Genomic DNA, 25,639 nt, shown 5'->3' on the forward strand with positions numbered 1-25,639 from the left:
CCCTCTCCCCCCAACACACAGGGATGGCAGGCCGGGGACAGCTTGGGATTCGAGGTTGGGATGGACTATGGGTGGAGATTTAATTATGCAATTAGCTGGGCTTGGAGTCAGACCTCTCACCAAGCTCCTAATGAATCGATCAGATGCACCACTTGCTGACCTGCTCGCCCCCGAAGGCTCCCAGAATGCACTGCGGGCGCAGGCGGGGCGTGCGGCGTCTGCCCATGCTCAGGGAGCTGGAGAGTTCCTCATTAAGTGGGTGTGCAGTCGATTAACACACGCGCCCCGGCCGCTCTGAGCAGGCCTCGTGATGATCAATTAGAGTGAGTAGATGAGGGCTGCCAGGAAGAGGGAGCTCTCTTAGTTTATTGACTATGTGTATGTGTGTGGGGTGGGGAGGGGCAAATTGATGCACAGTGGTAATTTTCAACAGCCATTTCCAGCATAGATAAATTCTGTATCCCAAGAAGGAATAGGGTAGGAAAAGGAGCTCAGGGGTGGTAACTGACGTGTCTACGAGGCTTTTTTTGTTGGTTGGTTGAAGACTTTTTAATGATAAAAGTTAGGTATACTAATAATAATGTATCATAGCATTTCCCGAGTGGTTGCTATAAACGAGACACCGGTTTTACTTATTTTATCTCACTTAATGCTCACGGGAGCGTATGAGAAGGTCGACGCCCCGTCTCAGAGGAGAAGGAGGTTCAGAGAGGGGAAGGCGCTAGTCCGAGTCCCACAGCTAGACGTGGAAGAGCAAGAACCTGAACCCAGTTCTGTCTGACTCCAGAGCTAATCACGCATCGTTCTTTCCCCAGCTCGCCGTTTTTAGAAAATTGGATCGTGCGAACAATTCTAATCACCCATAATCCCAGCTCCGGGGGACCGTCTGTGAAAGGTGCACCACCTACCTCATCTTCCCGCTCTCCTCTGAGCCTCCGGTCCCGTTTTCATTCTCCCTAATCCATCCCGTTCCCTTCCACGATCGCCAGTGCCGTCTAAACCAGGGGTAGACAGCCAGTTCCATCTGTCTCCCCCAAAGGCAGCGGGGAGTCCCAGAGCCTGTGGGCTGGGGGAAGGGAGGGTTGCTGAGCCGCAGAGGCACATAGAACCATCGCGAGGGGGCCCGGTGCTGCCTCTGGGAGGCACCCATTGGCGCCTCCATGGCGGATGCTGTGGGAGGCGATGGGTGAGCAAGGAGCTGGTGCGGGGGAAGGACGCGGGAGGGTAGGAGGGGAGGTCGGTTTGGGAGAGGACGAGGTCCTGGTAAAGAGCAAGGTGAGAGAGAACCCAAGATCACAGCCCTCCGAGGCCAGCCTGGCCTGTCTAACCTTGTCTGTAAAATCGACCCTCGAATTTAAGCTTCCTTGAGTGAGTGTCTCTTCCTGATAAGCGGATGCTCCTGGATTTAAGTACAACTACTGGGAATATTTTGGGGTATTTTATTCTAGTCCTTCCTTCCATCCTTGTCTGTCCCTCTCATTTTACACACCATCCCCACTGCATTCATCCTCCGTCCTGATTCCCACCCCGGTCCCTCACAGATGCCCACTGTATTGTTCTTGATATATGTCTCTAATGCGCGTTTACTTATAAGATATGCAGAGTTGTTTTCTATGTGAATGGGATTTTAGTATAGTACTTACATGGCGGTGTGCGGTAAATCTCAGTTTTCCTTCTTTCTTTTGTGGCTAAGACGACGTTTTATAGTTCCATCAGTTTTCCCCCCTATGTCTCGTCTCATGGTTCAAATCATCCTTTGTATATAATTTCATATTTAATTTAGTACTATAACGAGAGGGAGTTTTGCATCTTTCAAGGCCAGATACCTAGCCTTCCACCATACATCTTTCTCCTAAGAACTCGGACTGGAGAACAGCTTCAAAAATACCCAACGTCGTGAGGTTGTCTTCTACAAAGAGACATTTCTCAAATTTTCCTCCCAGTTTCACTGAGGAAGATGATGGAGTGAATTGACAGAGAGGATTCTGGGTCTGAGACCAGCAGACTTCTTTGCTCCCCCTCCTGGATGGAAAGCTGGCTAGCTGGCGGAGAATTTAGGGGCTGGATGACATGGTGGGTTTTATCCAAGTCTCAGCTCCAGCCTCTAGGAGTTTAGAGATAAGGTTGGTGGATGTATTAGTTAGGACTCTTTTTGACTGAACTGACAGAAACCTAATTCAAGTTGGCTTAAGCTAAAAAGAGTATTTACTGTCTCTTTGATAGTCTGGGATGAGTGTAGGTTTCAAGCTCGGCTGTATCCAGTGCTGAAAATGAACCGGAAAGGAAGTAAAGGACCGATCCTCTCTTTTTCTTGGCTCCGCTTTGTCTGTGTTGACTTCATTCTGCAGCAAGTTCTCCCCCAAAGAGAATGGGCTCGGACGGCTTCAGGCTTATACGCCATCTCCCTAGCAACCCAGCCAACAGACAGCACTCCTTCTCAAGGACTCCAGCAGAAGCCCTCGAATTCTGATGGCACTGGGCAGGCTCACACGCCGTTTCCTGAACCGGTGACCGTGACTGTGCCGGGTCTGAGCCGTGGGAGCAAGGTCAGCTTCATCCGAGCGTGTGGATGGAGGGGGCAAAGGGGGTCCCAGGGTCCCGTTACAGGAAGAAAAGAGAACGTGTGGCAGGCAGGGAGTATCCGTAGACCCCCATCAGCGTGGGCCGAGGGCGGTGCAGCATACGTCCCCCGAGCATACCTCTAGGGAGCGGGGAGAGTGGCAGCAAGAAGCGGCAGGTTGAAGCAGGTACGCGGACCCCGAAGTGCATTAACAATCACCCAGGGCTGGACCCGTACCGGGAGCCCATCCGAAAGGCCAGGATCAGAAGGAACCAGGGAATAAAGGGCGGTCTTTAAATTCGGCTCCCTTACTGTTTGCTTCAGGCAAGTCACCTCCCTACTGCGAGCTTCATCTTCTGTGACTGTGGGGTAGAGATCCCTACGTAAATACAGGACAGCAGCGTAAGGACGGCCCAGTGTCTGGCCCACCGTAGACTGTCAGCCGCTAAGGTTACTTATTTGCCTTTCCGATTCCTTATCCCATTGATCACAATGCGTGGAAACCCTACGAGCGTGCGTTTCTTTCCCGCCTTCTGCTACGAGTACTTGAAAGGCAAGAGCCGTGGCCCGTTTATTTTTCTGTCTCGCCGGTGGTTACAGCATAGTAGGTGTTCCGTAAACATCAGTTAGATACGCGGACTTCGTTTAATGGGAATCTGGCTCAGAATTGATGAGACAGGCGGCGAGTCGTGGGAATGGCCCGGAGAGCGGGATCCCTTGCATAATTCCATTTTAACTTTCCCTTCGATCTTGACCAGAGCTTCGTACCTCCACTTTCATCCGAATCTGATCCCACCCCGAACACACTTAAAGGCCGAGTCCCTGGTGGATGGTAGCCAGCCAGTCCTTGAGGTTCGCAGAGAGAAAGGTCAGCTAATAGCGAAATTGGAGAGGGTTTAGACGTGAGCGGTAGCATAAAAGGCATCTTATGACAACCCATAGAGAGGCGAGTGCTCCTCGTAAATTTAGCATGGCGAGATTTTAATAAACGAGGCCATTGGGATGTGTGGGGCTTTATATATCATGCTCCATATTTATATTCCTGTCAACTTTCCTCGCTTAAGCAATGTATTTATTATAGTCCATTTCGCCATTTCTCACAAGATAGATACTGTATCATGTCAGACAAAAATAAGTGGGGTGGGCGTGGGTCTGAAATAATGAAAAAAGCTAGCGGAAGAATAGGGAGCAGAGGGCAAGGGAGTGGCTTACGCTTTGAGAAACGATTCTCCCTTTTGCTCGAGCAGGCGGGACAGTGGTGGGCCTGGGGGTCTTGCTGTATGGTCCTATCCCACAGGTCAGCGCCCCACCCCTAGTTTGGGCCTCAGTAAATGAGGGGCTGGAGTAATCGTCTGAGAAGCTGAGAGAAATTAAGGACCGTCTCGTTCTCCTAAAACGCACGTGACAGTTGCGTTTTAGGAGACTTGGTCACATTCCTGAAGCCTGATTGGTCTGGCTCGAAGCAGGTGCTTGTCCTCCAAATCGATCGACCGTATGGACGAACTGTGACCCGATGTCTCTGACTATTAAGATGGTGGGACTTGGAGGGAGCGGGGAAAGTTTCTAGGATAAGAGGAAGGGGCTTTTACTGGGAGGATAATCCTCTGGGCATGTATACAGAAAGTGGTTTTGACCGGTGTCCACCTTCACCTCCGACTCTCCCTCTTTGCTTTTGAAAATGCATCCTGACCCTGGCTTTTATGGTGTGTGGTCATCTGACCCCCGTTCACCAAGGCAGACAGGCCCGTCTCCACTTGTCCATTTGCTCTGAAGTGGCAGACCTACGGCACTACCATGCAGGTGAGATGCCACCAGTAAAGTGCCACCACCCGGACCTGATGCTGTCCTTAGCACGTGTCTCAGTTCATGCCACTGGGTCTTAGCACATGCTGTTCTGTCACCGATTTCAAAAGGTTCGCTGCTTGGGATGTGCCATTCAAGAACGAGATGTGGTTGTCGTTATGTAGTTTTATTTACTTGTAACAAATAGAGGAGACAGGGGACACACGTCCTGAGCTCCATCTCCCCAAAGGGAGGCTTAGCCCCTGCTTAAACGCACTCTTTGGTTAGTTACATGTTGACTTCTTCTTTGCAGTTGGCCACCCTTATCTGCCTGAGTTCCTGTCAAGCTTGTCCTGTTCACAGCTGTGTCTGCAAAATTCTGTGCTACGTTTTAACATTGAGCAAGAATAGCATTTAGGAAGAACTCCTAGACCCTGAGATCGTTGTCCTACCTGGCACTTCCCCAACCAGAAATACCTTTCTATTTTCACTGATCAGTCCTTAAAATAGCTAAGGGATTGCCAAGTTAGAGATCTTTCCTTCGCCACCTCGACTCCACTCACCAGCCGACAAGCTGTCAGGTTTTCCCAAAATCTTGCTCATATTTTGTCTCTCTCTCTGTCTCTGTCTCTGTCTCTCTCTCTCTCACACACACGCACACACATACCCTATATCCTTTGCATTACAATTATCTGTCTACTTGTCCGTCCTTCCTCCCAATGAGGTTCTCGAGGTCTGGGACTCTCTTATATCTGTATATTCCACACCATACAGTACTCGACACACAGCAGCTCGATCACCGTTTATTAAATGAGACAAAGCCCTCTAGAGCTGAGCCCTTCACAGGTCATAGGAGGAAGGTTTGAAATGAGAATTCAGAGCTAGGCGCCTAATGATGCAAGAATTATGGCCCTATAATATTTAGTGGAAATTTTTCAACAAGAGCTTCTTAGGTTTCCAATTAGAGGAATTATGTTAATGAGCCACCTTGCAAAATCCCTGGTAATCACGTTCCAAACTTACCCCGCTGGGTCTCATTTAGGTGTGAAGCACACTGGTAACGAAGCGATCTCTGGCCTCGGTGGCCACGTGCTGCCCTTAGCACACCCCAGGGACCTCCCGTCAGCCGGACACAAGGAGCAGACTCAGCAAAACACGGCGTCGGGGCTGTTTCGAGCCCAGCACTGTCTTCTCCACTGCACGCTTGCTCGATTTTCTACTGAGGCGCACTGCGCATTTAGTCCACTGATCATCTTTATGATACTGTCTGACTGTAATGTCAAGTATCGATTCTTCGACGCTGTCTCAACAAATGTTTACCGAGTGATCCCAGCGTCTGGGGAGATGGGAAGGGGGTCACGTGGAGGTTCTGGCCTTCAAGGTGTCAACACATGAATATTCGCCAGAGACACAAGATGACAGGGAGGATGTGCAAATCCACTGCATCATTCACTCTGTCTGTCTGTCTGTCACGTGGGAGGCATCTGTGTTTACCCACTTAGTTTTAGTAGAATGTTCTTACAGGACCCGCCTCCCTGACCACAATGACTTAATTTAATGCGGCATTGGGCTTCCCCAGGAATTCATAAAGAGAGCCGGTTTCTCTCCAACTGTGCGCACTGTAAGATGTATAATTCAGCAGCTGTCATATTGAGAATGAGGTGACATGCCAAGGGAGCTGAGATGAAGATGAAGAGAGAGTCTGTCCTAGTTCTTGAACTGAGGCCCAGAGCGTGTCCGTCCGCCGTGGGGTATGACCGTTAACCACATCGTTGTAGGGATTATGTGAGCAGTAAGTTGCCTGACCTTGTCCAATCTCGTGATTACTTTTTCCTAATATCTTTTCTTCCTTTCTTCTGTCAGACCCCTGATTTTTGGCTGTCCACATGGCCGCCCAAAATAAAGATCCTATTTCCCACCTGTCCCCCTTACACCTGGGCCATGACACGACTAAGCTCTTCCCTTTGGCAGACATCGCTAATCAATCGTTCCCTTCTTTCCCGAGGGAACCAAACTTCGCACTGTCTGCGTCGTCCTCCAGGCATTACCAGTCGATCCGAGTTGGTCGAGCGTGCTGAGGTGGCCTCCTTCACGGCCACACGCCAAGTCACGTGCAAAGCCCTCGTATTAGTTTCCTGCAGCGGCTGCAACAAATAGCCACCGACTGGGTGACTTGATATAACAGAGGTTCATTCTCTCACGGTGCCACATCTTCCACCTTTCTGTGCCTCGGTATCGTCCCTGGATGATGGTAACGGGGCCCTCCCTGGAGCCTGCAGAACCTTCCTTACCGCCAGTGCGTGGGATGATAGGTGTGCAGCGCGTGTTGGCTGCTACTGTCGGTGGTGGCTGGGCTCCTGCGTGGGCCCCCCAGGGAAGCTGTTCAGGGCAGCCAGTCTGAGAAAACACGCCCACCTGTCCCTCACTCTGGCAGTTCCAGAGGCAGTGGCCCACGCAGGCAGGTCGCAGGTCTTCCGTCCAATACAGAGCCTCCATAATGAAAGCATTCCATGGATGCCCCCAGCTCCTGAGCTTCCGAGAACCCCAGCTCCACATTCTAAAAGGTCCTTTGTTCACTGCAGATATGGGAGTCACCTGGACACCGAGGAGGCCCAGAGGGGCGGCGGGGCCCCCAGTCGTCTGGGGAGATGCTGGGCCTCGACTCCATCTCCACCCCTGCCTCACCCTTCCCCCCTTCCCCCTCTCTTATTCCCTTCTCCGCCTCCTCCTTGCCCACGAGGAGGCAGCCGGCAGCGCTGGACATTGTCAGGTTCTCTTTGCATCTGCGTGTTGATGATCATCTGCAGATGCGAAATGGATGGGAAGTGTTTTGCACCTCAGTGGGATAACAGGTGTTATTTTTCTGGGGATGGTGAACGGCGGAGCTGACTGACATCTCTCTTCTGGTGGGATGCAAGGCAGGCGAAGGGCCTCTCCCACCACACCGGTGTCGTTGGTGACTTCCGGGCCCTTGCTGTGTCTCTACTATTGGTGGTGGCGCTTTACTGGTGGCATCTCATCTGATGCGCCCCGCACACAGCCCCCGGGAAAGAAACGGTTGTCCTTAAAAGTTCACAGACGAAGAGCTCGAGGCGCTGCGGAGAGGTGGGTGAATCAGCGGGGACTGCAGCACAGGTGTATCTGCTGCCAAGGCCCTAACGGCCCCCGCCACGCCACCTGGGCTTTGGGACCACGTCCTGACGGAAGGGGCGTGTGGCTTTATCGGCGCACGCCCCGTGCCGCCTCCTTCAGGCGTGAGACCTGCGCTGGCAAACGTTTTCTGTAAAAAGCCAGAGAGTAAATGTTTCAAGTTTCTCAGGCCACACGATCTCTGTTCCAACTACTCAGCTGTGCCGTTGGCACGGGGCGGTCACCACACGCAGTGAGTAAACGCGTGGCCTTGGCTGCGGCCCACTGAGCTTCACCTACGAGGACGGCCGGCCGGCGTGCGGTCCAGCGATCGGATCCCTGAAGCTTGTCACCCACCTTTCTCAGTCACCGGCTGTGCCACCGTATGTAACCTGCCTCGGAGCATGATGCTTCCTAATCGTCATCATCGTCGTGACACCCCGTGCGGTGGCCGTGAGGGTCACATGTGACACAGCGTGAAGAGCTCTCATATGGCATCGGCCGGAGCACGAGGGCTCAGTGTCAGCTGGCGTTAAAGCATCGTCACCGTCGTCATGGTCAGTGTCATGGAAAGGACCTGGAGCTGTGAAACGGGGCTACTGCCAGCTTCACGGGGGTGTCGCGAGAGTGAAATGAGGGAATGGGTGCAAAATGCCTCGAGCTGGGGTTTTTTTGTTTTTTGGTTTTTTTTTGGTGAGTGCTGGTGGCCCAGGCGAATCCCCAAACCCTCTTCAGCTCCTTTCTCCCGGCGACTTCTAGAAGCTTCTTCTGGGGGGGGCAAGACCCAGTCTCATGCCCTCGGGCTCCTCAGGTGTCAGTTGGGAAAGACCCAGGCGTGGGAAAGATGAAAGGAAGATTCGGTCACAAAGTGGAGAAAGGAAACCCCAGGCTCAAGCCTGGGGGGGCGGGGGCGATCTCCCAGGGGGCTGGGGACTCCCCACAGGAGCTGGGTGTAGGGAGGTCAGAAGGAGACAGCAGTGACCGTTTCCTATGGAGACGGCCACCGCTAACTGCCTCTGTGATGGCGGCGAAGGCAGAGCCTTGCCAGCCCACACCGCCCAGCCCTGGGAGGACGCGTCCCTGCTGGTCACCGCAGAGCCTCGCCGGGCTCTCCAGCAGCTGCCACGACCCTGCGCATTCCGAGGACTTAGTTAATGTCGACGCGGTTCAGAAATACGCCGTGCACGTTCAGGTTTCCAGCTCCCCACCAACGGGGCACCTCTCGGCCGGATGGAAGAAGGCAGGTAGAGGAGGAGTTTAGCGTCCTCTGCAATCCCGAGCCGCCGGGGTGTCTGCGCGTGAGTCTGAGCTATCGCAGAGGAGGAAGGGGCCAGGCGGAGGCTGAGCGGAGGCGCGAGAATCGAGAGATTGGAAGCCAAGTCCTGGCTCAGCCGCTCGCTCTCTGGCGATCTTGGGCAGCTTGCCCTGAGGGCACCTGTGTTCCCCACCTGTAAAACAGGGAGGCCCCCAGAACTCAACAGAACCCCTGACAAAGTGCCTGCCACGTAGGAAGCTGTTATCACGACCAAGTGACCCATCTGAACCTCATATTCCTTATCTGTAAAATGGGTATAATACTAAAGCACTTAGCTCAAAGTCTGGCACACTGTCAGTAAAAATGAATGACGGGCATCGTTATCGTGATTGCTACGGACCTGACAGCGGCTGGCCTCGGACGTAACCAGCGTGGATGGCACTATGGGGGTGATCTAAGAGGAGGAGGGAGCCCTGCCTTGATGGGGCTCTCACGGGAAGGCCGGTGACACGGGGCAGGAGGTTGGAACTGGGCTCCGTTTCCAGCTTTGAGTCCGACCATGTGACTTTTGTTTGATGCTTGTCTTTCAGAACCTCCTCTCTGGGCTCCCGCTGGGGTTCGGGGCTCTAAGATGTGGGCTCAGGGAGAACAGGGTGGTGTTGGGGTTTAGCACCCAGGCTTTCGTGTCCCACAGGCCACCACGAGACTCGGCTTCTTCCTCAGCGCCGGTACGCACCTGGTGATGGCACTTGAACATGTTACGAAGCTGTTGACATACTGAGTCATTTCATTCTTACAAGAGCCCTAAAAGGTAGCAAATATACTTTTATAGATCACACAGGAAGTAGGCGGCAGAGGGACCTGGCTTGGAGTCTGTACCCTAAGCCACTATGCTGTGTCGCTTCCTCTGTGCTGCACCATGGTGGTTTGGAGGGTTTCAGGAGACAGTGCACCCAAATCTTTTAATTTGGTGAGGGCGAAAAGCTGGGGGAGTCAGGATCGGGATCAGAGTCTGGGGTGAGGCTCTGAGATGCATGCTGTGTACCGTTACCTGGTAATGAAGAAGTCGGTGCTTTCGAGGCTTTGCCAGAAAATCTCCACGGTCAAGTTCACACCACATCTAAACGATGACTACTGAATGCCACATCCACCTGTTGGAATCCCTGTCTCCAGGCACTGCAGACACCCCTTCCTCTCCGGTGCCGTCAGAGCAAACGAATTCTTACTCATCAGAAAGGTGCAAACCAGAGATGTCGCAGGACACAATCACCTGACATCTTGCCCTGGGCCCTGCTCTGGCCCCTGGCCTTTAGCTGAGAGGAAATGACTGACTGTAGGGGCTAATCTACGTAAATGAGACCAATGATTTGGCACAGGAAATCTCTCTGCCCTCTTAAATCTGTTTCACCATATGCTCCCGCGGGCGCTGGGTCCTGGCGTCCTTAGCAGAGAGTGATGTCCTTTTGGATGCGATGTTGTGGCAATGTCTATGATGAGTAAGGCTCACCCCATCCCAGGTGGCTTTGGGCTCCTCGAGGTCACACGCAAACCGAAGGCTTTGGAGTCTTGGGCTTCAGGGCCAGATGTCACTCTCACATTAATGCATAACATTTCAGAAGAAGGATTTTCTGTTCCTGCTCACTCCCCAGTGCCGCTGCTGAAGCCTCTCAGGGAGGACTGCGTGCTCCAGACACATGGGGCAGTCAGCTCGGGGACGGAACGGAGGGCTCCCTGGAGCTGGCCTGTGGGGACATCCGGACCTGTGACAACTCTTCTGGCCTCAGCGCCTCCAGGAGACAGCAGGTTCAACTGAGCAGACTGGGGCAGCCCCCACCGAGCTGGCTGGCCAGAGCAGCTTCTCCAGTGGGGGGGCCCCGCTCAGCCCTGACCACCAGCGGGCAGCACGCCCCTGCACGTCACATGCCACATGAGTTTGCTTTCCCTGCGCTGGTCAACGGCCAGTGCACGTCCTTTCTGTTATTTCATAGGGGACATTGGTGTGGGAGCATTTCAGCTGTGGAACCATTGTGTTGGACGACGCTCGATAGCTCTTCAAAAGCAAGTCAAGGCCTGCGTGTAGGGGCGGGGCTGCCCTGAGGCCAAGGTGTGCTTTACCTGCGGCTGTCCTCTCAAGCAAGCAGGAGAGCGGCTGACAGCGGCAGAGTAAATAGAAAACACGTGCCACGTGCCCTCGCTGCTCTGCCCCCTCCCTGATCGTGTCACCCGAGCACTCCGAGCGTTCGTCAGTGACTCGTTATTGGACCGGCCACAATGCGAACAGCGACAGGGCAACAGGAGCAAAGTGATGAATAGCCAGGCGGGCCCAGGTGCAGGTCCTGACTCTGCTACTTCTCGGCTAGATGACCTTGAGTTTGACTTCTGCTTCTCTGAATCCTGGTTTCCCAACCTGTAAAATGGAGGGAACGAGTGTTCCTTCCTCACAGAGCTGGCGTGAGGTTTACGTGGATTCGCGGTTAGAAATTCTTTAGCGTAGTCTCGGCAGAAGGTAAACTCTTCGTCGGTGGTGGGTGCGAGTGAAGGAGGAGGCCGGTGGGGTTCTTTGTTTCCTGCGCATCTCTAGAGCCAAGGGGAGGCCGCGGGGCCCGAGAAGCTGCTCCTGCGTCACAGAGCTGGCATTTTAATCCAGGCTCCTCCTGCCCTGCTTTCCTGCGTGTCAAAGATGGCTGCTGTGTGTCCCCCGAGGCACATGGAAGGCACGTCTTGGCCTCAGAGTAGAGCCGCTCTCGGTCAGTAAGACTCCGTCTTACCAGGACCCAGGACGAATGCGATGGTTTGGCTTCAGCTGGTGAAGGGAAGGCCCCGCCCTGTCCCCTTCTCTTCTGCGTCTTAGACTCTCGTCTTCGACCTGGACGATGGTATCAGGGACTCAGGACAGTGGCTGGGTCCCTGAAGGACCCTCACACGTCACAACGAGATGCACGGCGATGTGGCGGCGGCACAGGCCGGGCTGGGTTCAGGCTCACGTGGATTCGAACCCCAGTTCGGCCCCCCACCTTGGCTGAATTTCGCTGAGTCATTCCTTTTCTCAGAAACTCCACCTTGCAGGGAGAAAATGGACCATCAGAAGAGCGAGACACCTGTCTGAGGTCACACAGCCAGCGAGACAAACAGTCCATTCCAACCCCAGAGTGGTCTGACCCTGTCAACGCCCTTCCTCCTGTCCCCTGTATCAGGCTGCCTATTCCTAGTGTTTTAAGATGTAAATCTTATTATCATTCGAGTATGGGGAGGGCAGCAGATCAGGAGCTGAGGGTGAGGGGCGCTGACAAGAGAATGTGCTGGAAGTCCTCAGGGGAGGGGGCCACATGGGGAAGCACCAGGGCAGGTCCGGGGCAGAGGAGCCTTTATTGTAGTTTATTGTAGTTTCCATGGAAACACCGGTGAGACAGGTTCAGCAGGCTTAGGACTGGCTGGTTTGAGTTGCACTGGGCCCTGGGGTGTCAGGGCTGCCCTGAGCTTTCTCACACCTGGACAGGGGACACTTAAGGGAGAAGAATGTCACCAGGAGGGCAGAGCGCCATCACAGGTTTGGGGTTGATGGTTCCACGTGAGAAGCGTGCTTATAGGGAGTAAGTTCACTGTCTAGGAATTAGCTAGCCGGGGAGGGGCAGTCTTCCCCAGGCCAGTGGGGCCTCAAGATATCGGAGCATCATAAAATACAGGAAATAAAAAAATATAATTAATACAGCTATCCTCGGTGGATTTTCCAAGTGACACAGCCATTCGCATGCCAGTGGGGTTTTCAGATGAATTTACATGATTCTTCCCTATTTGTAGCACGACCGAAACCATGAAGTATAGTGACATACATGACTTTAGTCACCAAATAACCATCTTCAAAAACAATTGCAGGTATAAAATATACACAAAAATACCCAGTGGCTTTCCTGTAGCTTAGTAAAAATCAATAATGAAATGAAATTAGAATAAAGTTCTGATCACAATAAAATGTTAAATATCTAGATACAAACTTAAATATATATATGGTATGTTGTATGAAATTACAAATCTTCATCGAAGGACATATTGGATACATGCTGATTTATACCAAAATTACATAAATATTATGTAATATTCATTAAAATATTAGCAAAATTTTTTATTACTTGATAAGATACTAAAATTCATCTGGAGGAATAGATATCTGAAACTATTCAGGGATTTTTTTGAAAAATGAAAGCAACGAAGGAAGTTGTTATATCTAAGAAAATGTATCTACCTGACACAAACATGTAAGTAGTTCATATATTATAAATGTGCGATTTTAAATCTGAAGGAAGGGTTAATTGTACATTAAGAGATGTTGGGAAAATGAACTAAATTTGTGGGGAAAAATTAAGTTAGATCCCTATCTCATACCTTATATCCAAATAAATTTCGTATTGTTTAAATACTTGTATAAAAACTAAACAAGTAAAGACAAAGTTTATATAAAACCATGTAAGCGAAGGTTCCATTGTCTTGGGAGAGGCGAAGGCCTTTTGAAGTTTGAAATAAAAGCCAGAAACCATCCAGGAAAAACGATAATGGATTTTATTACAGACAATTTAAAATCTGCACAGCAAAGAACAACGTTAAAGAATGAAAGGATTAGGAAGAGTATTTGCAGCAAATATACCTTTAACAGTGAAAATGACAGTGTACGAAATCACTCCAATGGGAAAAAAAATGAGCAAGATATCTACATGTGCAAACGAATAAAATAAAAAGTATGGATGTTTAGTAAACATTTATACTTGATATTAATGAAATATATTAAAAATGAGACAGCCATATGATTACTGTTTTGGGGGTTTTTTCGCTATCGTATTGTCAAAAAAGTTGGCTAACACTCAGAACTGGCGAGATTGTAAGGAAACAGGCATTGTCATGAACTGCTGGTGAAAGCAAACCGATGCTTTTTTTTGGCAGTGTGAGTCAAAAGTCAATAAAAGACCCATATCCTCTGAAACGACAATTCTACATCAATAAATTTCTATAAAAGAATTAGTAAGAAAGGAACGCTCATATATTGGTAGAGGGAAAGTCACCACATCTTGAAATTATTTTTTTAAATAACAGTGAACAAGTGGAAACAACCTAAGTGTCCAGGGATAGGGGATTGGTTAATTATCTCTGGTACTTTTATACAACACAATATTACGCAGCCATTCGAAATTGTGATGTGTGTCAGACAACCACATTCACACACTCACACCTAAGGATGCTCTCCACACTACAATTATAATTAGAAAAAAGAAGTTTGTATAATGCAATCAAACACATTAAACTATGCATAATACAATCCCATTTTAGTAAGGAATAATTTCTTCTTTTGGAAGAAAGATCTAAAAGATTAGATACCAAAGTATTAATAATCATTATTTCTGGGTGGTGGATTAAAGGCGATATATATATCTTGGACTTGGAGCAAGGGACATGCATTTTTATAATCAGAAAAATACTATAAATATATTAAAAAGTGAGTCTCAGCTGTTTATTCCCTTAACAGGCTTCGTTCCGATAACTGGTAGCGGAGAGCGTGGAGGATAAAGCTGGGTAAAAGGGTTCTGTTTCCTGCCCTCGATCCTGGTTGCCATAAGCTGAAAGTCAGGAGAGAAATTTCTCTGCAGAGCATTCATTGCTCTGACCTTCACTGTTAAATGAAATTAGAAGGCCTTTTGAGAAGAGAATGTTTTCCCTCCAAGTTTGCTATAAATATTTAAAGTGGAAAATATGGATTATGTCAAATGCGGTGGAAAAGGCCAGAGCGGACCCAAGCATGGGGAGGAGGGGAACGGCGGTGGGGGTGGCCGTCAGAAGGCCCAGCTGACTTGGGGTTACTGCCACAGATCGATGGCGCTGATGTTTTGCACAAGTGACAGGTCTCGCTGCACAGCCAGAGTCTCATGCTCCACCGTCGAGATCCAAGCTTTGCACTCATGAGGGCAGCGTACGATTGTTTATGTAGAAAGTGTAAGCAGGGAGGATAGCACCACGACTGGCATAGTTATATTCCGGGGCCACTAAGAGGGAGATCCCTGCTCATTAAGTGGCATTTGCCCCCCTCGGCAGGCCAGTCTTGGTGGCCACCTATCATGTATCCAGAGATACAAGTGCATCCGTGAGATGTCTGCTTCTCCCAGGCCAGGTGGACCCCAACTCCACCAGCCCACCCAGGCATGTTTATAGAATTAACACCCAAACTTCCAGCTCAGCCGGGGATCTGGGACTCTGGAGTGGCCCCTTTCCCCTAAGGAGCGCTAAGATGCTGGGATGTTGGAAGCAGGAAGAATAGCGAGGTTGGATCATGGCATTCATGCCTTCGTTCATCAGATAGTTACTGGGTTCAGACCAGGAGCGAGGCATGAGCGCTTCAGAGATAACTGAGGGGTGAGTCCTGCCCTCAGAGTGTTCACATGCTAATGAGGGAGATAAACATGGGAACCAGTAATTATCATCCCATATACTTAGTAGGTAGAAGAAATGCACACATGATGTCGTAAACACGCAGAGAAAGAAGAGGCAAAATGAGCTTTGGAAGAAACAGGTGTCAGACAAGCCTTCCCAGTAGAAAGGGTTTCGCTCTGGATTTTGAAACAGGAATAAAGTGTACTGTGTTGAAAAGAAATCAAGGGCATTCAGAGGAGACATATACAGTCCATAAGATGTTTTGAATGTACCAGAAACTCACGAGGTGCTTGTGGAATGAATGACTGTGAGAATGAAGAAATGATATATCTGTTCAGAGAAAGGAGTTAATGAATTTGAACCACAGTGTGAGAGGCAGGATGTGGAGAGTTGAGGCTGGAAAGGAAGCTTAGCGTCGAGTCGTGAAGGGATTTGGATATTTTCCTAATGAATTGGACTTTTCCTTGTTTCTTGGCGCTGTCAACTCTTGATCTAAAAACCGGACCTGGGAAATCTGTGATGTCGAAACCAACTGCATTTTTCAGCTTCTCTTCTTGTCCAAATCTTCTAGATCATTCAGTAAAGTTATCTCCTAAAGATTTCTGAACGACCTTACCTGGGAGGCTCTGAAGTTGGAGGCTGTAACAGTTAGAACGAGTTCGGTTGCGTGCGTAACAAACGGCCCCGAATCTTAGTGCTTACAATGACAAAGGTTTAGTTCTTGCTTACCTTGCATGTAAGATCACTTGGTCACTGCTCTCACTTAGGGATGCCGGTCATTGGAATCCCTACTGGCAGGAGGTGGGAAGGACATGATGAATCAGGCACCAGCTCTTAAAGGCGTCCACCCGGAAGTGGCACCACACACTTCCACTTGCATTTCATTGACCACTGCAAGTCACGTGGCCTTATGGAGGCAGCAAAGAGAACCCCGCCCCCCCCTACTTGTGTTCAGGAAGAAGAGAAACCAAAGTTTTGGTGAATTGCACCAGAGAATCGGTCACTGATTGGCAGTGTTATTTTAGACAAGTCACTCTGGTTTTCTCCCCACCCCTTTCCAGTAAAAAGAAGGATAGAACTTCAAAAGCTCTAGAATCCTATTGTATTTCTCTCTCTCTTCCTCTCTCCCTCCCTCTCTAAAGGAGGAGATGGGACGTGAGTAGGTACAGAAGGGTCAGATTCTTTCTTAGAGCACAAGCAGACATCCCAATGAGGCTGGGAGCAAGGAACGAAACTTAACCTCGGAGTCCATAAAAAATTTACAGAATTGCAACGCGCCAAGCAGAAATATAAAAGAGTTCTCTGCACTCCGGGAAATTATTGAAGCCATAAAGATTCCTGCTCTTGCAGACGAGGCAGTTGGTTGAGTAGATCAGAGCAAATCAATAATGTCATACTTCTCGCCCGGATCAGAATACCCAAGGAAATTGCTGCAAAGGAGGAGAGGGACATAGTCGGCTTCAGTCAGTCACTGGGCTGGCTAACACCTTCGCAGAGCGTACCCTAATAGTCTGGCCTGGAATTTCAAAAGCCGAGAACGCATTTAATCAAAACTCGAAGTCGCTGTAGAGTCTAAAGGATGATTACTCAGCACTCTGGCAGAGTAGGTCCTGGAGGAGGCTCTGATAGAGGCTGAACATGGTTAAATGAGTGCTGGCTTCATATCTATAAATTCTCAGCAAGAGTAATTCCCTTTCGAAGGACGGAGAAACCAGGCATCACGAGGTGATGACTATAGGAGATTATATGTGCCGTGCTCACTGTTACATCCTCTGCTTTAGCATAGGGCCAGGCACTTCCTTTGATGCCTTCCTGCCTTCCTGCCTTCCATCTGGCAAGATTTATTACACATCTACTATGTGACATGTATAGTTTGAAGAACTGTACGGCCACGAACTAGGCAAATGAGGTACCCGCTCTCGTGGAGCTTACATTGTAGCGAGGCAGACAGACAAGAAGAGAACAGACGTGACCGTGTCAGATAGGGGTAAACACTGTGAAGACAATACGCTGAAGTCGCGAGCAAGTTTAGGAAGCCATAGCGTGCCCGGGACTTTTTGGAGAGGTGACATTCAGGCGGAGACTGGAAAGCTAGAAAGATCCAGGGGCGACGTACAGAAGAAAGAACATTTTAGGCAGAGGCAAGAACCGGAGCAAAGGCCCTGGAATGGAAACAAGCTTCACTCGTTTGGGGGACTTCAACATGGCCAGTGTCGGAAGGCCCATGGTCGGAGCAGAGGGCAGATGGGTAGGTAGGGACTAGGGAGTATAGAACTCTACAGGCTACGGTAAGACACATAGTAGGTGCTCAGTGAGTGTTTGTCGAATGACTGACTAACCAACTGCCCGAAGTGACGAGTGCAGTGATTAACCCCGAGTTGTACAACTATCCAATGGTTATATTGAGATGCGACCTCAGGGTCATTACGTAAGATCACAGTAATTCCTGGAGGGTTAGAAGGAGTCGGAGGTAGTCGATGTTGGTGTGATAAGTGTGATGTTACGTTTATTGAGCTCTGCATTCGTAAAAGTTTAGCCTTCCTACATTTCTGTAGATACTGTTATGTTTTCTATAGATGATGAAACTGAGGCCCAGAGAGTTTGGGCCACTGATCTCAGTCATCAGCAGCAGAGAATGGTTAATGGGTCAGTGATCTCCTGATAGACAATATTTATTTCATTCATTGCCGTATCCCCAGCTCTCAGCATTGCGCCCGATAAATAGCAACCACTCAACACATTTTGTTGGATGTACAAATAAATCTGCATTTTAACAGAAATACGGGATAATATACAATTTGCTTCTGAAACTGCTTTCATCTCACTGTGAACATTTCTCATCATCATTCAAAGCCCACATTGTCATTTTAATGACTACATTGTATATCATGGTATAGATGTAACTGTCTTTATTTACCGATCCATTATTATTGGATATTTTGTTGTCTCCACGTTTTTTTACTATTGCAAATGCTTCTGCCAGTAGATACCCTCGATATGACTACTTTGCACATCTGCCCGATTCTGTCCTTGAGATAAGCCCCCTGAAATAGAAATGCCGGATGGCACAGATGCACATTTTAGAAGCGTCGGAGACACACACCCAAACTGCCCTCTGGACAGGCCGAGTCCATTTCGGCATGTCCCATTTGGGATGCCCTCGCTCTCGAGGGGCGTAGATACACTGCGGTATGTTCAAGCTCAGGATCTCAAAGCACGCTTGTTACGTAAGTGAAGGGGGAGAGGGGGGGAAACACCCCATTTAGATGAGAAGGGGGGCCGTTCAGGGAGCCCCAGTAGCTGTCTTCAAAGCTTTGGAATTCCGAGAGTCCAATAACGGAAGGAAAGGCCATAACCGAAACCAGATTTCATGAGAAGTAGTCAATGTCAAGTTTAAAGAGCAGAGGCTCTCTGAGAGCGTCCAGGGAGCACTCAGCCAAGGAGACGTTCAGGCAGAAGAAAAATTCTCCCGATGCAGCTGTGAGCTGGAAACATTTGTCATTCAAATCATTTCAGAGAATGGACTTTGTGGGGTTTTTTTTTCCCATTTGCCTTTGACTCCCTGGGAGGCAGACGGGGCATGTAGAGTAACTGGTCTCTGGGGATGGCCAGACCTAAGCTTGAATCCAGACGCCGTTTGCTCACTGTGTGACCTTGGGTGGTTTCCAAACACTTCTGAGCCTCAGTTTGCACATCCGTTAATTGGAGATAAAAACGCTTGCCCCATAGCGGGGGTAGAGAACTAGACGACATTTCCAAGTGCATAATCCAGGCGCTGAGAACAGGAGAGGCCACCACGTTAAGCTCCTTATGCCCAAAGTACATATTGTATCTTTCAAGTATTTCTGAGGGGCTCGTGGGGGACCCTTCTTAACCAGTGATGTTTCTGTCCCCACCTCTTCTTCATTCCACCGTGGTGCCGCCTCCTTGCCAAAGGCCCCTGAGGGGCAGAGCTGCACTCTACTGATGTGGCTCTGGCCTCAGGAGCGAGATGCCGGTCTCATTCATTCAACACATATTTACTGACTAGGTGATGGAGTACCACCGTGGTACTCGAGTAGGATGCTGATCAAACAATCCCATGACCATGATCGTTAGGGAGTCATGAGAGCATCAGGCAGAGCATACTGAGTCGGGGGAGGGGGCGTCTGGGAGGGTTTTCTTGAAGAAGTGATAGCTGCGTTGATAGCTCGGGGTGAGCAGGTGTGGACAGGCAAAGGCAGCGGCGGCAGGCATCCCAGGCAGCGAGAAGGTGTGTGCAAAGGCCCCGAGGTAAGAGGGAATGTGGCATATTTGAGGAATTTAAGGAAGACCAGAGCGGCATGTCCACTTCCTCCTAAGCGTGGGGCAGGCGCTTTGCCTTCATTGGCCACATTAGAACGGAGACTGGGTTGTAGCCATTAACAGGCTTTTACTGGCAATTCGGGACCAGTTGGAAGAAAGCAAAGAGAATAATTTACCATGACAGAAGAGGCTCAGATGTCCTCAGATCCCTTAACCGCTTGGCTTCATGTCTCTCTCTCAGCCTGATTCTCCATGGCCGGCCCTGAGTTTCCTCCTTCCCCCACCAGAAAAGCTCCAGGCATCTCTACACTGGAGTCCAGACCCACCCGAACCCCAAGACGGAGAAACGAGGCGATTCGTGTACCTCCCGTGTGAGGTCTGTTGGCAGGACCCCGTTTCCTGCTCCAGGACTGACCACCTCCCAGGGGGTTTGACTTTGAGAACATCCTTCCTCTTTGGGGGACCTCTGTGCCCACCCACAGGGGTTGATCTGTCCCTGCCATGCAGAACAATCCCATGGCCCACCTTTTGGGTTATTTCAGATTAAGCTGGAGATGAGGCGTGGACATCCCAGGCTAGGCAAGGCTGTGCTTCTCTCAGAGAATTGCCTTCACCTGTTCTCATCATAGCTCCAAAAATTTGGGGACCTGGTCTCATTTAGGATCACTTCCTATGGCACGTATTGCTGGTCGTGACCCAGTATTTATTACCCTCTTATGTAGTAACAGAACCTCTGATTTCTAACAGGATCCGTGCCACCTGGATCAAAGACTACATTTCCCAGCCTCCCTTACAGCTGGGCGTACTCCGCTAAGTCCTGGCTGCTGGTAAAGTACAGCTGTGCCTTCTATAAGTTCGTGTCTTTAAAGGAAACGGCCTTCCTTTTCTCCACTCCCCTTGCTAGCCGGTTGGAATGTAGTAATGTGCCATCTTGGACAGGTGAATGAAGGCAACACCTAAAGACAGAGGAGCCTGGGGTTTCTGACAGCCCTGGAGCTCGGTGCCCCCTGGACAGCTTACTCCTAGACTGCTAAGTGAGAGAGGAATAAAGGAAAATATCATTTAACCGCTGCAACTTGGGGGTCTCTGTTTCAGCAACCAAATTTATATCCTAAAATCTAGAATTTATCATTGCGTAAGACACATGGCAGGTGCTCACTAAATCGTAGGTCTAACTTATTTCTAAAATTCTCCACCTAGCAGCAGGAATGAAATGGCAGGCACGTGTTCTTATAGGGGTAACCTTTAAAATAGGTGCCTTATTGGAGGCAGAGTAAGATTGGATTAAGATAGATCTCTCCGGAAATAAAATAAATGCAAAGACAAATACATTGGGTAAGACTGCGCGGACGCACAAGACATATTGTATGATGTAATGGGGATTTAAATATGAATTTCAGATCCAGCGAAATGAAAGCATTGATTCTCTTGAAGTTGAGAGAGGGAGGGAGGAAATTGTGGAGACTCTGGAGGCTGTTGAACTTGAAGGTGACCAGCATCCTTCACGCTACGTCCAATGTCACAGCTCAGAGCATGCCCTGCTTTCCTGCAGTGATTGTTAAGTTATGAAACCATGAAGCTATGTTTTTGTCTGACCTCTGCTTATGAGTCTGGGCAGTGGGCATGGTGAGGGCTAAGGTTTCTTCTACAGGCCCACTACCCCTCAGAGAAGGAGAGAGGGAGAGAACTAAGAAGGGTTTGGAGATTTTCCTTGGTTTCCCCAAATAGCCAAGCATATGAAGGTGGCGTCGAACCTCCAGAATGGCTGAGCCATCACCGCAGGCTGTGGCCTTCTGTTCTGGAGGCCTTTCTGTGGGGGCAGAACCCCAGATCTCCAATAGAACCCCTGTATCCCAGACACAGAGTCCACTCTCAGTAGGAAAGCACGTGAGTTTGGGTTCAGGGAGACGTGAGTTTGAATCTGAACTCTGCGGCTTTCCTACCGGGTGTGTGAACTTGGCCAAGTAAATTTAACTTTTTTCAAGGATGAGTTTCTTCATCTGTAATACGATAGATTAAAATCATCTCTTCATATCGTTATACGTGCTTATTATTAACCCCAACTTGGTTGGGAAGGATCAGATCTCAAGAGAAATTGATTGGCTCATTGAAAATAAATGTGCAAGCTTGAGAAAGGACATGAAGTTCAACTACACCGCAGAATTGGTCATTGATCTTCCCTGTGGGAAATCAGGTGGGAATGGCTCTGGATTTAGCAGAGAGGATGGTTTCCAGCCCTGACTCCGTGACCAAATGAGTGTTTGCCGTTAACCGTGTCCTTCCCATCCTCCGGACCTCTGTCCCCTCATCCCTAAAATCCCTTCCATGATCTCCGTGGGCCCAGCAGAAGCTGGGCATCACTGGCATGACTTGGCCGTGGGGTCCCAGAGAGAAGCAGTAAAGGCCAAGGCAGGCCCAGATCCTGGTCTGGAGCTTTTTCCGGTGCTTTTAATGACATCGCACGAATATTGACTTAGCACATGAGAGGGAGGTGGTAGGTGCTGTGGGTACAAAAACGAAAAAACGAGGTCCTTGCCATGAAAGGGCTTAAAATGTAGCTGGTGAGACACAGACACAACCAGGGTCACTCGCCAACGCCCCGGAAATTCTCCTGCTCTTATCACGCCACCTGTGAAGGACAGGCCTCCGGTTCCCGGAGCGGCGGCACCCGCACGCCTTGCCTCCTGCCGGTCCCAGCAGCTCTGCTCTGTCTCCGCCTCTGGGCCTTTGCACGTGCTGTTCCCACCACAAGGGACCTGCTTCCTCCTAATCTGCTCTCTTGGCTCAGGAATGTTTACTGGGCCCTGGACCACGTTAAGCGCTTTATTTTAATGATGCCTGTAAAGCCCGACAAACACTTTATGAAATACGGACTGTTATTTTTAATCCCATAAGGCAACTGAAATTTAATTAACTCACTCCGAACGCATGGTTAGGAAGAGGCAGATCTGGGATTAGAACCCACGGAATGGGAGTGTCTGCGCTCTTAGCCGCCGAGCTGTTCAGCAGCCGCTTTCTCTGCCCGTGTTCTCACCAGCCTCTTCTTTGGGTAACTTGGGTATCCCCGAGCCCCGGAAGCTGAGAGGCCATTGCTAACAACGGTGACACCTAGTGCACCAGCTGACAGCCCGTCTACGTCACAAAGACTGTTCCGGCAAAGTCTCACCCAAGTTTTGCTGTGAGTCCCAGATGGTGCTTTCAGGGTGTGTTTGCTCCAGGCCCCCCTTGGGTGGCCATCCTCACCAGCTCCTGCTGGAACCACCTTGACGACGCTGATGCGTATGTCAGCGTGTCCCCTCAAAGCTAGCAATGCACAAAAACAACATCGAGACACAGCCAACATTTGGCGGACACTCTGTGTACCCAGATAAGCGCTCTGCACGCAGTCACTCATTTGTTTCCCCCAGCAAGCTCAGGAGGTAGTCGTTATTCACATGCCCATTTCACAAAGGAGAAAACCAAGGCACAGACAAAAGCTACTTGTTCAAAGTCAGGTAGAAAGTAGCAGAGCCAGGATTCGAACCCAGGTCGTCTGGCCCAGAACCTGCAACCAGCCCCACTGCGTAGGGCTGCATCCCCCCCATCTTTCTCGAGTGGAGTCACACTGTGTGCTGTGCCAAAATGAGTTCAATGCTGCCATCCCCCTGCACATGCCCCACTTTGTTCCCTGGCCCCCAACACTGTATGGTCAAGGCCCCTTGAGTCTCACAGTTGCGCCTTCCAGTGGGATCCCCGCTACTTTGTCCCATCGGTCAGCTCCTGTACCTGGATCATCGCCAGGCTGCTGACCTCGCAGCCCCTCAGACCCACAAGGCAGCCTGAATTCCCTTTTCCTCGGCTAGAATCCTTCTCGCATCCAATAGACAACAACAAAAACGCCCACAAACTCTGCCCACTTGACTGATCATTTTCTCAGCGGCCTCTCTCTGCAGGGAGGCTGGAGCGGAGAGAGGAGATTCATTTACCCAAAGCTCTGAGAACCCCCCACACGCAGTCCAGAGATTGACTTTTGAAGCCAAAATTATATCCTTGGAGCAACTTTGATTTTATGCTCCAGAAGACCCATAAGGATCGCGCTTCATTTCTCGTGCGATTGGCGGGGGACCAGAGCAGAGAGCATCTAGCCCCTGAGGTTGGCACCTGAAGGTCAGTTCCCTCTCTGGGGAAGTCACAGCAGAGCAGAGCGACGTGTCTGTCGAGGCAGGTGATGGGAGCCTGGAAGCTTTTGGTAGATGCGACCTGCAGCCAAGCAGGCTTCAGCTCAGGGCGAACCACGTCGCCGTAATAATGAAGTTTAGAACCTGAAGCAACGGTTTGTCGGGATGTACCAGGCAGGATCTGAGATCTTGGGTGCCAGAGCTTCGGTCGCAAGGCTTCGGCAGTTGGCAGTGGGGCAGCGGGGTCCGGGATGTGGCAGAGATACTTTTGCACAATTGCGTTCGCTTGTGTTCGCGTCACCTTTCGCTGGTGCCTTTCCCACATCCTTTTGCCACAATCGATCTCACCAACCGTTCCTTGCTCAAACCTCTGCCAAGAAGAAACTTCTTTAGAATCACTGGGTGAAAAATTAGGCTGTTGTTAGTCTGAAGGCTGGCAAATTTCACCGTCTCCCCACAGACGATACGTCAAACGCAGCTGCAAACGGGCTTCGAGCACAGGCATAATGAACTGGCCACACACTCGGAACGTGGAGCTGAGTTTGCAGCTCGAACTGAGTTTCACATACGTGTTTCTCTACCACGTTACAGTCCTCGGTGGAGATTCTAAAGGTGCGCTCTGTCTTAGGACATCGAAATCTTCTGGACTCACGTGCTTATTGTGTGACCCAGTGATGCCACACCTAGATGTCCACCCCAGACATTTGGAAATGCGTGTCCACCCCAAAACCTGTGCATGAAAGTCAGAGCAACACTCTTCATCACAGCCTAAAACTGGAAACCCTACAAACATCCATCAACAGGCAAACGAGGAAACAAAATGCGGCATATCCACGCAATGGAATAAAAGAGATAGACTACTGACATGGGCGAGCCTGACATTAATTATGCAACGTTGTAGAAAAGCCATACAGAAGAGACTACATAATGTATGATGCCATTTATATATGAGATTTCTAGAAAAGGCGAAATGAGCTGATCGGTGGTTGTTTGGGACTAACACTGTGAGGAGGAGGTGACAGAACACTGGGTTGTGGCGATGTCCCCCTCACCGTGGAGAGGCGGCAAAACCTGAACTGAGGTTTTGTATGGACTGAGCCATACACTTGGCAATGGGTGAATTCCTGCTACCTCGACAGAGAGACGTGGCGACTAAGAAAAATCCTCTGGATTTCTTCCTTCCTTCATCCCTTGCTTTACTCTTCTCTCCCTCATTCCTTCCGTCCCTCTCCAAAGATTTCCTAAGCCCCAGAAATGTCTCGGCCCCTGGACTCAGCAAGCGTGGCGGTCATTCATGCATCCGTTTAGTCCTCAGATATTTATTGAGCATGTACTGTGTGCCGGGCTCTGGCTTGGGGGCTGGGGAGACAGCGTGGCTGGAGAAGGAGGGGCATGAGTAAGAGGGAGGCGGGGCCCGATGCCGTGGGCCTCGCACGCAACGGGAAGGACTTTGGGGTTTATTTAAGAGTGATGGGGCCCCACTGGATGGTTCAGAGCAGGATAAGACCTGATCTGACTTGGGCATTCGAGGGTCCCCGTGACTCTGTGAAGCATGGCTGGGAATGGAGGCTGTCAGGAGGCTAACCTCCAGGTGGAGAGGGCGGCCGCTCGCACCGGGCTGGCACAGTGGACGGGGTGTGACATGGTCAGCAACAAGACCCACTTGGAAGGTAGGCCTGACAGGGCTTGCAAATGAGGAGCTCTGAAGCTGAAAGGAGCTAGTAACTGAATAGAGGAAGTGGCCGTAAAGGTAATAGTGGTACCGAACACATACTGTGCATTTGCTCCGCTAAACTCGTCTGTTAATCCTCCGACATGGGGAGGTGGATGTCGGATGATGTCGCCATTTCACAGACGGGGAAATCGAGAGATTAGCACCTCACCCAAGGTCAAGCCTCCAGTTAGTGGTAGAGTCGGGATTTGAACCGAGGCAACTCAATTCAGACCCTGCTTCCTTAACCGCTCTGCCACACCAGCTGTAGGCAGAGTGCCAGGAGAGGAGCGTTCATGAGATGCGTGGCTGCAGGTTTTGGATGCAGAAGGCACAGAGGACTTCCTGGA

At 50.2% G+C, this 25,639-nt stretch overlaps 1 long non-coding RNA gene across 2 annotated transcripts in view; it reads left to right on the plus strand.

Moving 5' to 3' along the window:
• Window positions 1-23,868, plus strand: part of LOC120620467 (uncharacterized) — a 260,449-nt gene extending 236,581 nt beyond the window's left edge. The window contains exon 5 of one of the 2 annotated variants that reach the window (XR_005657883.1): window positions 20,822-23,868. This is a non-coding gene — a long non-coding RNA (uncharacterized LOC120620467). Of the gene's footprint in view, window positions 1-815; window positions 1,000-20,821 lie in introns of those variants that run through there. The other variant, XR_005657881.1, reaches the window with a different exon arrangement.
• The last annotated feature ends 1,771 nt before the right edge of the window (window positions 23,869-25,639 follow it).

Source organism: Pteropus medius, unplaced genomic scaffold (assembly GCF_902729225.1).
Source record: "Pteropus medius unplaced genomic scaffold, Ma_sr-lr_union100, whole genome shotgun sequence".
NCBI classification, from domain to species: Eukaryota; Metazoa; Chordata; class Mammalia; order Chiroptera; family Pteropodidae; genus Pteropus; species Pteropus medius.